The 13,881-nt window shown below is 49.2% G+C and overlaps 1 non-coding gene across 1 annotated transcript; it reads right to left on the bottom strand.

Annotated features, from left to right (window-relative positions):
• Positions 1-656: 656 nt before the first annotated feature.
• TRNAA-CGC (transfer RNA alanine (anticodon CGC)) lies at positions 657-728 on the bottom strand. The gene has a single exon. It is a non-coding gene; the product is annotated as a tRNA-Ala (tRNA).
• Between the last annotated feature and the right edge of the window lie 13,153 nt (positions 729-13,881).

The raw sequence follows: 13,881 nt of genomic DNA, 5'->3' as shown, positions 1-13,881 counted from the left end.
TCACCAAAGCCACGACAATCCAATCCGCCAGCCATGCCGGTTCAAGTCAGCGCCTCCAAGCTGCGTCGCTGCCCGGTCGGCCGTCTCTGTCTTAGGAGCTCGTGTAGCTCAGGTGGTCGGCATCAGCGGCCACTCGCTGTGACTGGGCGGCTCTAGCCGGGCGATGTCTGTCTGGGGGTTTCCTGCACATATTCGGCTCGCATGGCCAGTCATTCCCACTGTTCTAGCTGAATCTGGTGTTCCCTCCACATACAGATGGCGCTAAGCCCCATACCTAAGTAGGGCATCAGACAGCATAATAGCAAGAGCTTGGTGTCGCAACCCACCGCTCCGTTCCAAAGGGGACGCTCATAACATCTATCCATCTGCGGATGAACCGCCATGTTTTGAACATGTGGGCTCCCATGGAAGCTTTGCTACCAGGTATGTTTACCTTGTACTTGGTTCTACCAGCGGGGTCATTGGCGTAGCGTTCACGACGCGTCGCTGTTATGGATTTAGCCACCACAGTCTTCGTTGAAGCCAGACGCACTGCGCGTTTGTGGAGGCCCGCTGACCTTCCGCAGCCGTGCCGCTGAGGCGCTGTCGAGTGGGAATGCACGACTAGGGCGTTTGTGCATCTGGAGCGATGCATCCCGATCGAAAAAAAAAAAGAGTGGAGGTGCCGGGGTTTGAACCCGGGACTTCTCACATGCGAAGCGAGCGCTCTACCACTGAGCTACACCCCCGGGACTGCCTACACTGCTGCTTGTCGCGAAGTCATAGGATTTGTGGCTGTTCGCTAGACTGCTAAAGGAGTGCATACGATCTAGGCTGCGTATGCAAGTACATGTTACGGCTGCTACTCGAGAGAGATTGTGTTCTAGGCGCACGTCCTCTGAGACCGCAGCATGGTACATAACGTCACACAGATCACGGAGGCCATTGCAGACAGTATATATGGTGTTTACGCAGTGCAACAGGTGTCGCTATAGCAACGCGTTAGTGTTGCGTTAGTGTTAGCGTTTGAAGCCAGGACAGGTGTACTGCGGACTAAAACGTACCGAGCCAGATATCAGGAGATAGATTTGGTGTGCGAGGCGTGTGGAGAGGAGGAGGAAACGGCTGAACACCTGATACTTGCTTGTAAACAACTTCACCCTGCAGTTGAATCTAACGGGGAACTATTCAAAGCTTTGGGTTTTAAAGACAGTGAAAGTAGAATAGACTTTGAACAGGTAGAAATAACTGAACGGAGACTATCTGATTGGTGGATAATATCAACGCAAAAGTAAAGGAGTAAATACATAGGTATGCATGCATATAGAACCATCAAGGGCTAGGTGGCGCGCGCCGCCGCAGCCCGATTCAAAGGGTTGAGCCTCAATCATCCATCCACCCAGTGTTTTTTTTATTTTTCACTGTTTAACCTAGGTAGGACATTAGGCAGTATAATAGCCAGAGCTTGGTGGTGCAACCCTCCGCCCCGTTCCAAAGGGGACGCTCATAACATCCATCCATCCAGTTGCACAGCACAGGTAAACAACAATAAAAACCAGAGCATGGTGGCAACTGCTATCACCCCGTTTCAAAGGGGATGCTCCTACCTTCCATCCATCCAGTAGAGTTACTGTATATGCAACCAAAATACCTTTGGTAGCATATACAGTAACTCTAGCGTTCAGTAAGCGGTGATTAGAAGATTGGGGAAAGAAAAGTAGGGAAATGACAAACAACGGAAGCGTCATAAACAAAGTTCACAATATGGGTTCAGGAAGTTTGGTTATGGGAATTCATCGTGTTTTTTTCCTTTTTTTTCTTTTTTGACATAAGTAGGGCATCAGGCAAAATAATAACAAGATCTTGGTGGCGCAACCCACCCCCCTGTTCCAAAGGGGATGCTCATAGCATCCATCTATCAACCTTTCAATCAATGCGTGTACTGTGCCGGAGCCGCTGAACAAGATGATTTAATCTTGTTCAGCTTGCCTTTCTCCCATGGCCAGATATGTCACGTCTATATGCCTAAGGTCTCTAGATAAATTTTTAAATGCGTAAGCATTTCTATGCCTTCCGTCCGTCACGTAAGACACTCGCTTTCAAGACAGGGCCCGCTGCAGCGAGAGAATTCGCCTTCGAGCTGCCTCTCGCTTCAACGCCAACTAAGCGGCGAGAACACAGCGCACACGAAGCTATCATCACTCTGCGCACTATGTCCTCATCGCAGATAGCTTTCAAGATAGGTCCCGCGCCATACGCATGCCGCCGCAAGAGTACGGTTTATAATGGTTCGACGCGGATGGATAAGGCGCTAAAGTGCGATAACGGCCTATAATGGTTGGAAGGTCATCAGCTCACCTGGTGCCGCAATCTGCAGTAGTTTGCTTGCGCCATCAATTCACCTCGCGCCACCGTCCGCAGCCGTTTGTGTCGTCGCAGCGCTGTCGTTTATACTCGTTGGATCAACTTTTATAGCATGGATAATGACACCGGACTTCGTGGAGATGAGCAAGCGGCACAATGCTTGCGCATGCTTAGACAGCTCTCAGAGGAGTTTCTGCGTGAATTATGTAAATAGAGACCTTACATGGGCCACGTATTTTGCGCACCAGCCGATTTTCGCACTGATAACTCGTTCGACGCGCCATCTGCCGCAATCAATCATTCTATGAATCAATCAATCAATGAATCAATTTTTATTGTTTCTGGTACGTGATACCTTTATGGACATGGACATGTTACATTTATAAAGGCTGGACTCTAAAGCCCATTCAAGGGTAGTTGCAGGGGTCCGTGATATTAAGCGTCAAGGCAAAAAATAAAAGAGACAAACATATAAATATTACAATAGCATCGTTACAAATGCGTGCAAAACTTTTGCAAAACATGGTTACTATTGTAAGTTGGGTAGATAAACGCGAACAAGTTGATTATATAAATAAAATGATGTGGATGATGTGATGCTACAGGGTAAAGTATTCCACACTTTCGCGGCAATATAAGAAAATGAATGTAATCCGTAGTTAGTCCTTATGTAGGGTATGCTTAATGTACAGTTGAGGTAGAAAGCAGTTTTTGATATGTTAACGTTATCGATGGGCATAGGAAAGCATTATGTAAAGGTTTGTAAGCAGGTAGTAAAACATGATAAGTGACACAAACTGTTATGGGTTGTATGTGTAGGAATCCATAAGCATACGAAACCGAGTGTGTTTTTTGCTAGAAAAAGAAGAGCATGTGCACGTAGTGTTGTGTTCTGCACTACATTAATGGTTAATCCGTAAATTGCTATATGATATCTAATGTGTGAATGTGAATGAAAGCTGTGCGTCCAAGTCAGTGGCATAGCCAGAAATTTATTTCAGAGGAGGGGGGGGCTCCGTCGACAACTACCACTCTTTTCCCTCCTTAATTCTCTCTCTCTCTTTATATATATATATATATATATATATATATATATATATATATATATAATATTTATCTAATGTATATATAAATATTGTTCTGTGCGCGTCGCGAATGCACGGCCAGACTTTTCTTTCAAGAGGGAAGCGGGCCTCCCTTACTTTTATGGCTTTCTCTTTCACTGGCCCCCCGCGGACTCCAAGCTGTGCGCGAGAGAAAGGACCCCGCTCCCTCCGTTCGGTTCCTGAAAGAAACCCAGTGACGACGCTTCGGGGTGGTCGGCTGTTGTTTCCCGTGCCTGGGGGCGGCGACGGGGATGGAAACCACAGTTGGAAAAGCGCGGGACGGGCAGACTCGCCCCACCAGCCCTAGAGACCGGACCACTTTTTTACGGGGCTAAAACTGAACGTTTTGTGTATTTTTAACTGGCTTTTCTGACCTTCTCAGTGTAATTAAAGTTTGTTTTAAATGTTCAACTGCGTTCGACCCGTTATCTAGCTGGACAGCGGACGCTTTGATCCCGTCAAGTGCGATCCGCGAGGCCAGCATAGTAAAAAAGTGAAGTCGACTGCCATCGGCCGCCAACTCAACGTCCGCTGCAGTGGAATACGTCACACGGCAAGACCTCCGGTTTGACCATGACATCCGCCTACTGCAAGGACACGGCATCGCCTACAAGTTGAGCAGCTGACGGCACACAGGGCAACGACAAGGTGGGCTCGTTTCAAATTTCATCGCGCAGCTTAGCAGGCTTCACCACATACGTCCGCTTTGAGTGAGATACGTCGTGAAGCACGCACGCCAAAATGGATCAGGACAAGCTGACGCCTGAAACGTCTCAAATTATGACAGCAGAGCATGAAGCTTCCACGGCAAATATTCGACCACAAAGAGCAACTACGTTTTCCATGAAAGCTACAGAAACGTATGAAACGAGCCGCGAAGAGCACTGCCGGAGAATAGACGCTGCCTGGAAGAACGTGGAGACAGCTATTTTCAAAGTGTCATGTGCGAAAGAGGAAGACGTTAACAACGCCGCAACGCAGCTTCGCGCAAGCTATGAGCGCTACGAGCACGTCGCCGCCAGATACTCTACCTTCCTCGCCAAAACGAGCAGATCTGAAACCCAGCAGGAATTAGAACTTCAGAAAGCAATCGACGCAGATCGTTATGTGACTGTAAGCGACAAATTACGTGAGGCTACAGAACGAGAACGCGACCGCTTACAAGAGGTAACGTCGCAGCACTCTCTGTCGGCCCACTCAAGCGTTTCTTCGAGGTCACGACGATCGGGCTCGTCAACAATCAGCCTAGCCGCCGTACAAGCACGCGCACAAGCTGAAGCCGTCCGGGCCAGAGCAGAGTTTGGTCGCAGAGAGGCCGCGATGCGTATTGAAAAGGCAAGGATTGAGGCTGAATTGGATATTTTGCAGCATGAAAAAGAAGCGGCAGCTGCAAATGCCCAGGCGAATGCGCTCGAGGCAGCCGTGGAGCAGGATGGCGGGGAGCGCATGCGCACGCTCCCTCCTGTGGACCGAACGCTGCAGACTAGGAGTTATATCGATGAGCAGCAAGCCCTACGCAACTCTGCGCTCGTGTTTACTGAGGAGGCCGTTACCAACTCAAGCGACGACGTAAACAATGCTCGCACGTCACCGAGGGCCAACACAGCTGCGAATAATTCGATGTGTCTGCGAGCTGATGAACGTCCACCTGACTACCATGCTGCCCCTAACAACCCAAGTTTTAAGCATGCTGGAGCTACGAGTCCTCCTATGGACTTACGAGTTGATCCGCAGCCGCTTGTGAATGCCCCGACACACAACAGTTCAAGCTCAGAGCTAGCCGATGTCCTCAAATTCCTGTGCCGCAAAGACCTTGTTTCAAGCGGTCTTACCAAGTTTGATGATCGACCTGAGAACTTTCGCGCTTGGAAATCATCGTTCAAAGGTGTCGTCAGAGATCTAGGTCTTTCTGCCCAAGAAGAGCTAGACCTTCTCATCAAATGGCTTGGCCCTGAATCTTCAAATCAGGCTCGGAGGTTGAAATCGGTGCACGTGGATGACTTTTCAACGGGCTTGAACGTTGTGTGGAAACGGCTCGACGACGTCTTCGGGCGCCCTGAGGCAATTGAGGATGCACTACTGAAGCGGCTGGAAGACTTCCCGAAGATAGCTTACCGGGAAAATACCAGACTCCAGGAACTTGGCGACCTCCTGCTAGAACTCGAGGCTGCGAAAACTGACCCGTATCTCGCCGGTCTTGGCTATTTGGATACCGCAAGAGGGGTCAACAAAATTGTTTTGAAGTTGCCATCTGGACTTCAAGAAAATTGGATGTCGGCGGGGTCGAAATACAAGAAAGATCACCACACTGCATTTCCACCCTTTTCTTTCTTTAGCAAATTTGTTAGAGATCAGGCCAGCATGAGGAACGACCCGAGTTTCATCTTGCATCCACAAAATGCCTCGTCTGAATTCAATCAAAGGAAGGAAGACAATGGTACCAAGACCACGCGGCAAAGATCATCTGTGTCAGCGAGGAAAACAGAAGTGGATCCTGTTTTTGCCAAGATTAGTCAAGATGCCACTGCTAACGAACAGCAACCGGAATCGAGGGACTTGAAAAGGTGGTGTCCTTATCACAAGAAACCTCACCCTTTGGAAAGGTGTCGCGCCTTCCGTGAGAAAACCTTGGAAGAGCGGCAATCTTTCATAAAGAAGCAAGGGATCTGCCTACGATGCTGCTCATCCAAGAACCACATGCAGTGGCAATGTCAGGCCGTTGTGAGATGCCTCATATGCGACAGCGCCGACCACGCCACAGCGCTTCACCCAGCACCGCCAACCTCGGAGCCGTCAAGGGCTAGTGGGTCTGATGACAGTACGACAGATGACTCAGAAAGAAGAGTCACATCTAGGCGTACCGAAGTGGCAAACGCTGGCAGCAGCACAAAGTCGTGTGCTAAAATCTGCCTCGTAGAGGTGACCCATGAGACTCAGCCTGAGAAAACAGTCAGAGAGTACGCGATTCTTGACGACCAGAGTAATCGCTCGTTGGTTAGGCCAGAACTCCTCAACGATTTCGGAGTGAAGGGGGCGCCTACGCAATACACGCTCCGCACTTGCTCCGGCAGTACTGAAGTGGTTGGAAGAGTCGCTCATGGTTTTTTCGTGCAGAGCATGTCAGGCGAAGTCAAGTTTCCTCTTCCACCTCTCCTCGAGTGCAAGGCAATCCCAGAAAACAGAGAGGAAATTCCGACACCTGACGCTGCAAGGCACTACCCGCACTTGAAGTCAGTAGCAAATCACATTCCGCCTCTTGTGGAGGCTGGAATACTGCTCCTCCTTGGCCGGGACATCCTAAGAGCTCACAAGGTTCGTCAGACAATCAACGGACCCCACGACGCTCCGTATGCTCAGAAGCTCGACCTCGGATGGGTCATTGTCGGTGACGTTTGCGTTGGTCGAACGCGGAAAACGGGCAGCGTCAACGTGTTCAAGACCCATGTGCTGGACAGTGGGCGACCATCCCTTTTTGAGCCATGCCCAAGACATTTCTTTGTTAGGGAGGCGCCAATTCACTACTCTGCGGATAAGGTCCCAAAAGATTTACGATTGGCAGCAACATTGGATGACAACCTGGCCCCGAATCTTTTCGAGACAACAGAACTTGACAACCAGCGTGCTCTCTCCAGGGAAGACAAGACATTCCTCAAGATAATGAATAGTGAATTCACCCAAGACAAATTAAACAATTGGGTCGCCCCTCTCCCCTTTCGCACACCGAGAAGTCGGCTTCCGAACAACAGAGAACAAGCTCTGTCTCGTCTGCTCTCGCTACGGCGTACCCTGCGAAAAAATCCTGAAACAAGGGAACGTTTCGTGAACTTCATGAACGAGCTCTTCATCAAGGGTCATGCGGAGGAAGCTCCACCACTTCACGTGGACGAAGAATGTTGGTATCTGCCCATATTCGGCGTTCACCAACCCCAGAAGCCTGATCAAATCCGAGTCGTATTTGACTCCAGCGCTCAGTATGAAGGGGTATCTCTGAACAACGTCCTCCTGACCGGCCCTGACCTGACGAATAACCTCGTGGGGATTTTGATACGCTTCCGGCAAGAACCAGTTGCGGTTACAGCGGACGTCCAGCAAATGTTCTACAGTTTCATGGTTCGCGAGGACCATCAGAACTACCTGAGGTTCCTGTGGTTTAAGGGCAACGATATCTCCAGAGAAATCATAGAGTGCCGAATGAAGGTTAACGTTTTCGGCAACAGCCCATCGCCAGCTATTTCAACGTATGGCCTTCGACGGACTGCCCAACAAGCTGCCCCCCGATTTGGCGAAGATGCCAGGAAGTTCGTTGAAAGAGATTTCTACGTCGATGATGCACTTAAGTCTCTTCCGAGCGAAGAAGATGCCATTAGTCTGCTGCAAAGAACACAGAAAATGCTTGCAACGGCTAACATAAGGCTGCACAAGATAGCTTCGAATAGGCAGAATGTGCTGAATGCATTTCCTCGAGAGGACCACGCCCAGGGACTGAAGAACCTCGACTTCGGCACAGACGCGTCGCTTACGCAAAGAAGTCTCGGTCTACTGTGGGACATACGCGACGACAGCTTCGTCTTCAGGGCTCCTCGTCAGGACAGGCCATATACGCGGCGAGGAGTGCTGTCGACCGTCAACAGCCTTTACGATCCACTAGGGTTTGTGGCTCCAATAACGGTTCAAGGCAAGTACCTTCTCCGTGACCTCGTGACGAAGGGTTATGACTGGGACACACCGCTTTCGGACGAGAAAAAGCAGAGATGGGACGAGTGGAAGAACTCTCTCCAGACACTACAGCACCTTCACGTGCGAAGAACGTATGCGCCAGTCTCGACGCTTGAAGCCGAAAGCAGGGACATTCATGTATTTTCAGACGCGTCCACAAGGGCCGTCGCAGCTGTGGCATACCTACGCGTGACTGACAAGCAAGGAAATAGACACGTCGGATTTGTGATGGGAAAGGCCAAGCTTGCTCCACAACCAGAACACACCATCCCCAGGCTTGAGTTGTGTGCAGCAGTGCTTGCTGTAGAGATGACCGATTCTATACTGCGAGAATTGGACTTCCAGCCGAACTCGGTCACGTTCTACACGGATAGCAAAGTGGTCTTGGGTTACATATACAACGAAACAAGAAGGTTCTACGTGTATGTGGCCAACAGGGTGCAGCGGATACGCAGCAGCACGCAACCTGAACAATGGAAATACGTTCACACAGACGAAAATCCAGCAGACCACGCCACTAGAACGATTCCAGCAGCACAGCTTAAAAGCACGAACTGGTTGTCCGGACCTGATTTTCTCTCACGACGAGAAGAGGAAGCACGGTCGTCGAGCTTCATCCTCTTAAATCCTGATGAAGACAAAGAAATACGCCCTGAAGTCTGCACTCTGGCGACGGAGGTGAACAGACGACAGCGACTCGGAGCTGAACGCTTTCATAGACTCTCGAACTGGAAATCTCTCACTCGTGCTGTAGCAAGTCTGATCCAGGTTGCCCATCGCGCAAAGAACGCATCACAAGGAGAGGTAGCTCCCGTTGAGGCGCTCTCCAAAGCCAGGCTCGTCATCATTCGCGCAGTACAGCAGGACGCATTTTATGAAGAGATATGCTGTATCCAGAGAGGAGAGCAGGTTCACAAGACAAGCTCGCTTCGAAGGCTTGACCCATTCTTAGACGCCAACGGCTTGATCCGCGTCGGCGGCCGCTTGAACAGAAGCGACCTTCCACACGATGAGAAACACCCTCTCTTATTGCCGGGTCGGCACCATGTGGCGAAGCTTCTCGTGCGCCACCACCATGAATGCGTGCAACACCAGGGCCGACACTTCACAGAAGGAGCCGTACGAGCTGCTGGGTATTGGATCGTCGGAGGTAAAAGGTGCATCTCATCCGTGCTGCAAGCATGCATTTCATGCAAGAAGCTGCGAGGGCGCTTTCACGACCAGAAGATGGCTGACCTTCCGGCAGACCGAATCAGCACAGATCCTCCTTTCACGAATGTTGGAATCGATGTTTTCGGTCCCTGGATGATTGTCTCTCGCCGAACGAGAGGTGGTGTTGCAAACAGCAAGCGCTGGGCAGTCATGTTCACCTGCTTAAGCATTCGCGCAGTGCACATTGAGCTGATCGAATCAATGGATACGTCGAGTTTCATTAATGCCTTCCGAAGGTTCCTAGCAGTGCGAGGGCCCGTCAAGCTAATACGCTCTGACTGCGGGACCAATTTTATCGGAGCTTGCAGAGAACTTGGAATCAGCGCAGAGGGCATTCATCGCTCACAAATAGGCAAGTTCCTCAGCGGAAACGGCTGCAAATGGATATTCAATCCACCGCACGCGTCCCATATGGGCGGTGCGTGGGAGCGGATGATAGGCATTGCACGTCGCATTCTTGACTCAATGCTCATGCAGTCACGTCATCAACGACTCACGCATGACATTCTTGCAACCTTTTTGGCAGAAGTTGCGGCCATCATTAATGCCAGGCCCATAACTCCTACTTCGTCTGACCCCGAAGATCCCACAATCCTAACTCCGGCGACACTCTTAACCCAAAAACACGGAAGCGCATCTGTAACAACTGGGCAGTTAGATACAAGCAACCTCTACAAACGGCATTGGCGTCTCGTGCAAAACCTGGCTGACGAGTTCTGGAAGCGCTGGCGCACAACGTATGTCACTACTTTGCAACAACGCCGAAAATGGCAAGCAACAAAACCCGACCTCAAAGAAGGCGACGTCGTTCTACTCAGGGATAAAGAAGCAACCCGCAACGACTGGCCCGTCGGAGTGATTACACGAAGCCTGCCCAGCGCAGATGGAAGGGTGCGCAAGGTCGAGCTGAAAACAGCCAAAGACGGGGTTGTGAAAACATTCTTCCGGCCAACAACAGAAGTTGTGCGTTTGCTGTGACCGTGATATAGTGGTGGCGTCTTAACAACGGAAGACACAAGACGGGGAGTGTTCTGTGCGCGTCGCGAATGCACGGCCAGACTTTTCTTTCAAGAGGGAAGCGGGCCTCCCTTACTTTTATGGCTTTCTCTTTCACTGGCCCCCCGCGGACTCCAAGCTGTGCGCGAGAGAAAGGACCCCGCTCCCTCCGTTCGGTTCCTGAAAGAAACCCAGTGACGACGCTTCGGGGTGGTCGGCTGTTGTTTCCCGTGCCTGGGGGCGGCGACGGGGATGGAAACCACAGTTGGAAAAGCGCGGGACGGGCAGACTCGCCCCACCAGCCCTAGAGACCGGACCACTTTTTTACGGGGCTAAAACTGAACGTTTTGTGTATTTTTAACTGGCTTTTCTGACCTTCTCAGTGTAATTAAAGTTTGTTTTAAATGTTCAACTGCGTTCGACCCGTTATCTAGCTGGACAGCGGACGCTTTGATCCCGTCAAGTGCGATCCGCGAGGCCAGCATAAATATATTTATCTATATATTTATCTAATGTTGTGAACGTCAAATTATATCAGTATGCTGATGACACTGCCCTTGTTTCACACGCTCGAAGTTACGCTGACGCCATCTCTTCTTTACAAATGGCAACAACAAGAGTGACGGACTGGTGTCAGAATAATGTAGTCCATATAAATGCGTCCAAAACCCAACTAATCTGTTTCCACAACCCTGTCAAGCAAGTTACCCTATCCTCCCCGTTATATTTGCACACATCACATTGCAATCCCTGTTCGTGTGCCCCTGTGCAATACACTTATTCAATTAAATACCTTGGTGTCTTTTTTGACAGTGATTTATCCTGGAACTCTCATTTCGCATATATTTGTCAAAAACTTCGCGCAGTGTCTTGTGTTTTGTATAACATAAAATTTTACATGCCATTGTCTGTCCGAAAGTTTGTAGTACATGCCTTATGCTACAGTGTAATCCGGTATGGGATGTCTACATATGGTCATGGCGCTCAACATTTGGTAAGCCGGGTCAACTCCGTCCTTCGTGGCATTCTGAAGCATGTTGCTTATGATGTCTCCCCCAAATCTGATGTGTTCAAAACGTTGTCTTTACCTGATTTCAATTCTTTGCTGCTTGAAACTGTTATCTTAAGACATTTTTGGTTAAGTCAGTATAAAATTCCTTATGTGCCTGTCCGTTCCCTGAGACCAAAGAATCCTTACATTACACCCCGCTGTAAGACGAGATATGGTCGAAGACTTCGTAACTACTATGTCCCAGCAATGTTTAATCTACTTCCTCAAAGCATACAAGATGTGAAAACAAAATATGGTCTTAGAAAGGCTCTTAGACACATGAATGAATGATTGGAAGCCTGTCATGTGAGTGTATGTGTGTGTGTTTTTTTTTCACTATTGTTTAATAACGAGTTACTGATGGCTCTGTCGGACAACATGGCCACAATTAGCACAGGACCGGGGTAGTTGGAGAAGTATGGGAGAGGCCTTTGCCCTGCAGTGGGCGTAACCAGGCTGATGATGATGATGATGATGATGATGAAATCTAAGTACGCGGGGGATTTGGCATTTCGGCCCAATCGAAACGCGGCCTCCGTGGCCGGGATACGATCGATGCCTTCTCGTTTGCAGCCTTCTCGACTTGTTGTAACCCAGGTGACAGTGGAGATCTCCGTTTGTTTTCCAGCCAGACCTTCTAGTGAGTGATATGGTCACAGCTACGTACGGGAGAAGGCGGGGCCTATTTTGCGAGTTTCCTATCACTGAATCGCGCTTTCGGCGTTGTGGACATGCTCAATTATACTCGATTTCAAAATAAACGAACGAATGTTTGCGCTAGAACTTCGATGGTATCATACGATGCAGGTTTTACTCACTTTTGGTGACCTGCTGTCCGACTTGTTCGAAGAGATGTTTGGGAGTACCTTGCGATCATGGTACTGTGACTTGAGAAGGCAAGGAAACGCTACTACTATAGACACGACAGCGCTTGGAGGGAAACTGGATAAACTTAAGTTCTAGGTACGGTGACATGACAAGCCCCTCCGCCCCCTTCGGACCGCCACTAGCCCTTGCCTTGCTTTCACATTCAAGCTTGCCTTTTCATTCATGTTCTTTCGGAGCCCACTTCCTGAAACTTGCTGTTTCGTGGAAAAGGGGGAAGGTCGTCGTCAGGAAAATGGGGTTGGGGATTCGACGCCTCCCCCCCCCCACCCTGCAACGCCAATGGTCCAAGCAGGCAACGAGAAATTTTGTACAACTGACTCTAATTGTGTGTTATTCATTACAAGCGAGTTATTAAACGTAAAATGAGTGTTTTTAGGGGCAAAAATAACAGTTACCTTTAGCTGCGTTTGCGAGAAGTTTATTTCTATGCAGCCAGAATTATATTTCTTTTTGCCTGTTGTAGCTTTGTCATATAGTTCATTTTCGTTTCGCGCTGTTACAGGTATGTTGGTATCGTCTGCGTTGAGGATACGTTCTTCAGATATAACGGATGGTAGATCATTAATGCAAGTTAACAACAAAAGTGGGTCTAGAATTAATCCATGCGGAGCACCACTATTCATTGTACAATATGCCATGGTTAAGCATATCGAACGCCTTCGTGAGTTCAACGAAAATACCTATTCTAAGTAATTTATTTGCGATATCGAATTTTACTTTTTCTACAATATTAAGTAGGGCATGTTCTGTTGATTTTGCCGTCCTGTAGCCGTATTACTCAGAAGTGCACAAACTGTGTTTACCGAAAAATCATGAGCCATTCCACTTTGTGAAGATGGATTACCAGCGAAGCTGCGTAGCACACGACAAAGAGGTGACGCAGAATTATAAACAAACGTACGAACACATTTATTGTCTTGATTGGTGGTCATCGTAACGAACGGTACACACATTTATTTTCATACATCCGCATTCATTAGTGTTACACATTCGTTATATACATTCGTGTTTTCATTTCACGATAAATTGAGGCAAAGAATGAGACTGAAGTCCCCGCACCAACTGGGAGTGACCCAGTGCAGAACCACCTAGACTAGTAGAAGGCCTGCGCACTCGCCCGCACCTATCCTCTGACGTCACCCCACTCTGCCCTAGCAGAACCACCTAGACTATAGGATGGTTCTGGCCAGTGCCGTCAGCGCCTTCGCAGAGGGATGGGCAGTATGGGAACGCTGGCATGATGAGTGGCAACGCATCGAGCTGTGGAAGAATACGATGACGAACGCACAAACAGTGGCACGATCCATTGCTGATGATGAGATTTTTTATTCACACAGATTTGTTGACGGACATGAAAAACTCAGTGCCCTTCCACTCTGTGAAGGATGACCAGCGAAGCTGTGTACGGGGGCCCCTTAGTGGCGAACTGAACCTCCGCCCCTGGTCGGCCTGGCATTGCACTATCTTCGGGATCGGCCCTCGTGTTATTATTTTAGTTCAAAATACTGCAGGCAGCAATGCTGCCCTAGCAGGAGAGGTTTACATCAAATGCAATTACAAAGATTTCAC

This window comes from Dermacentor albipictus, chromosome 2 (genome assembly GCF_038994185.2).
Source record: "Dermacentor albipictus isolate Rhodes 1998 colony chromosome 2, USDA_Dalb.pri_finalv2, whole genome shotgun sequence".
Classification (NCBI taxonomy): domain Eukaryota; kingdom Metazoa; phylum Arthropoda; class Arachnida; order Ixodida; family Ixodidae; genus Dermacentor; species Dermacentor albipictus.
The sequence above is the reverse complement of the archived record's forward strand: the minus strand, read 5'-3'. Positions and strand labels throughout refer to the sequence as shown.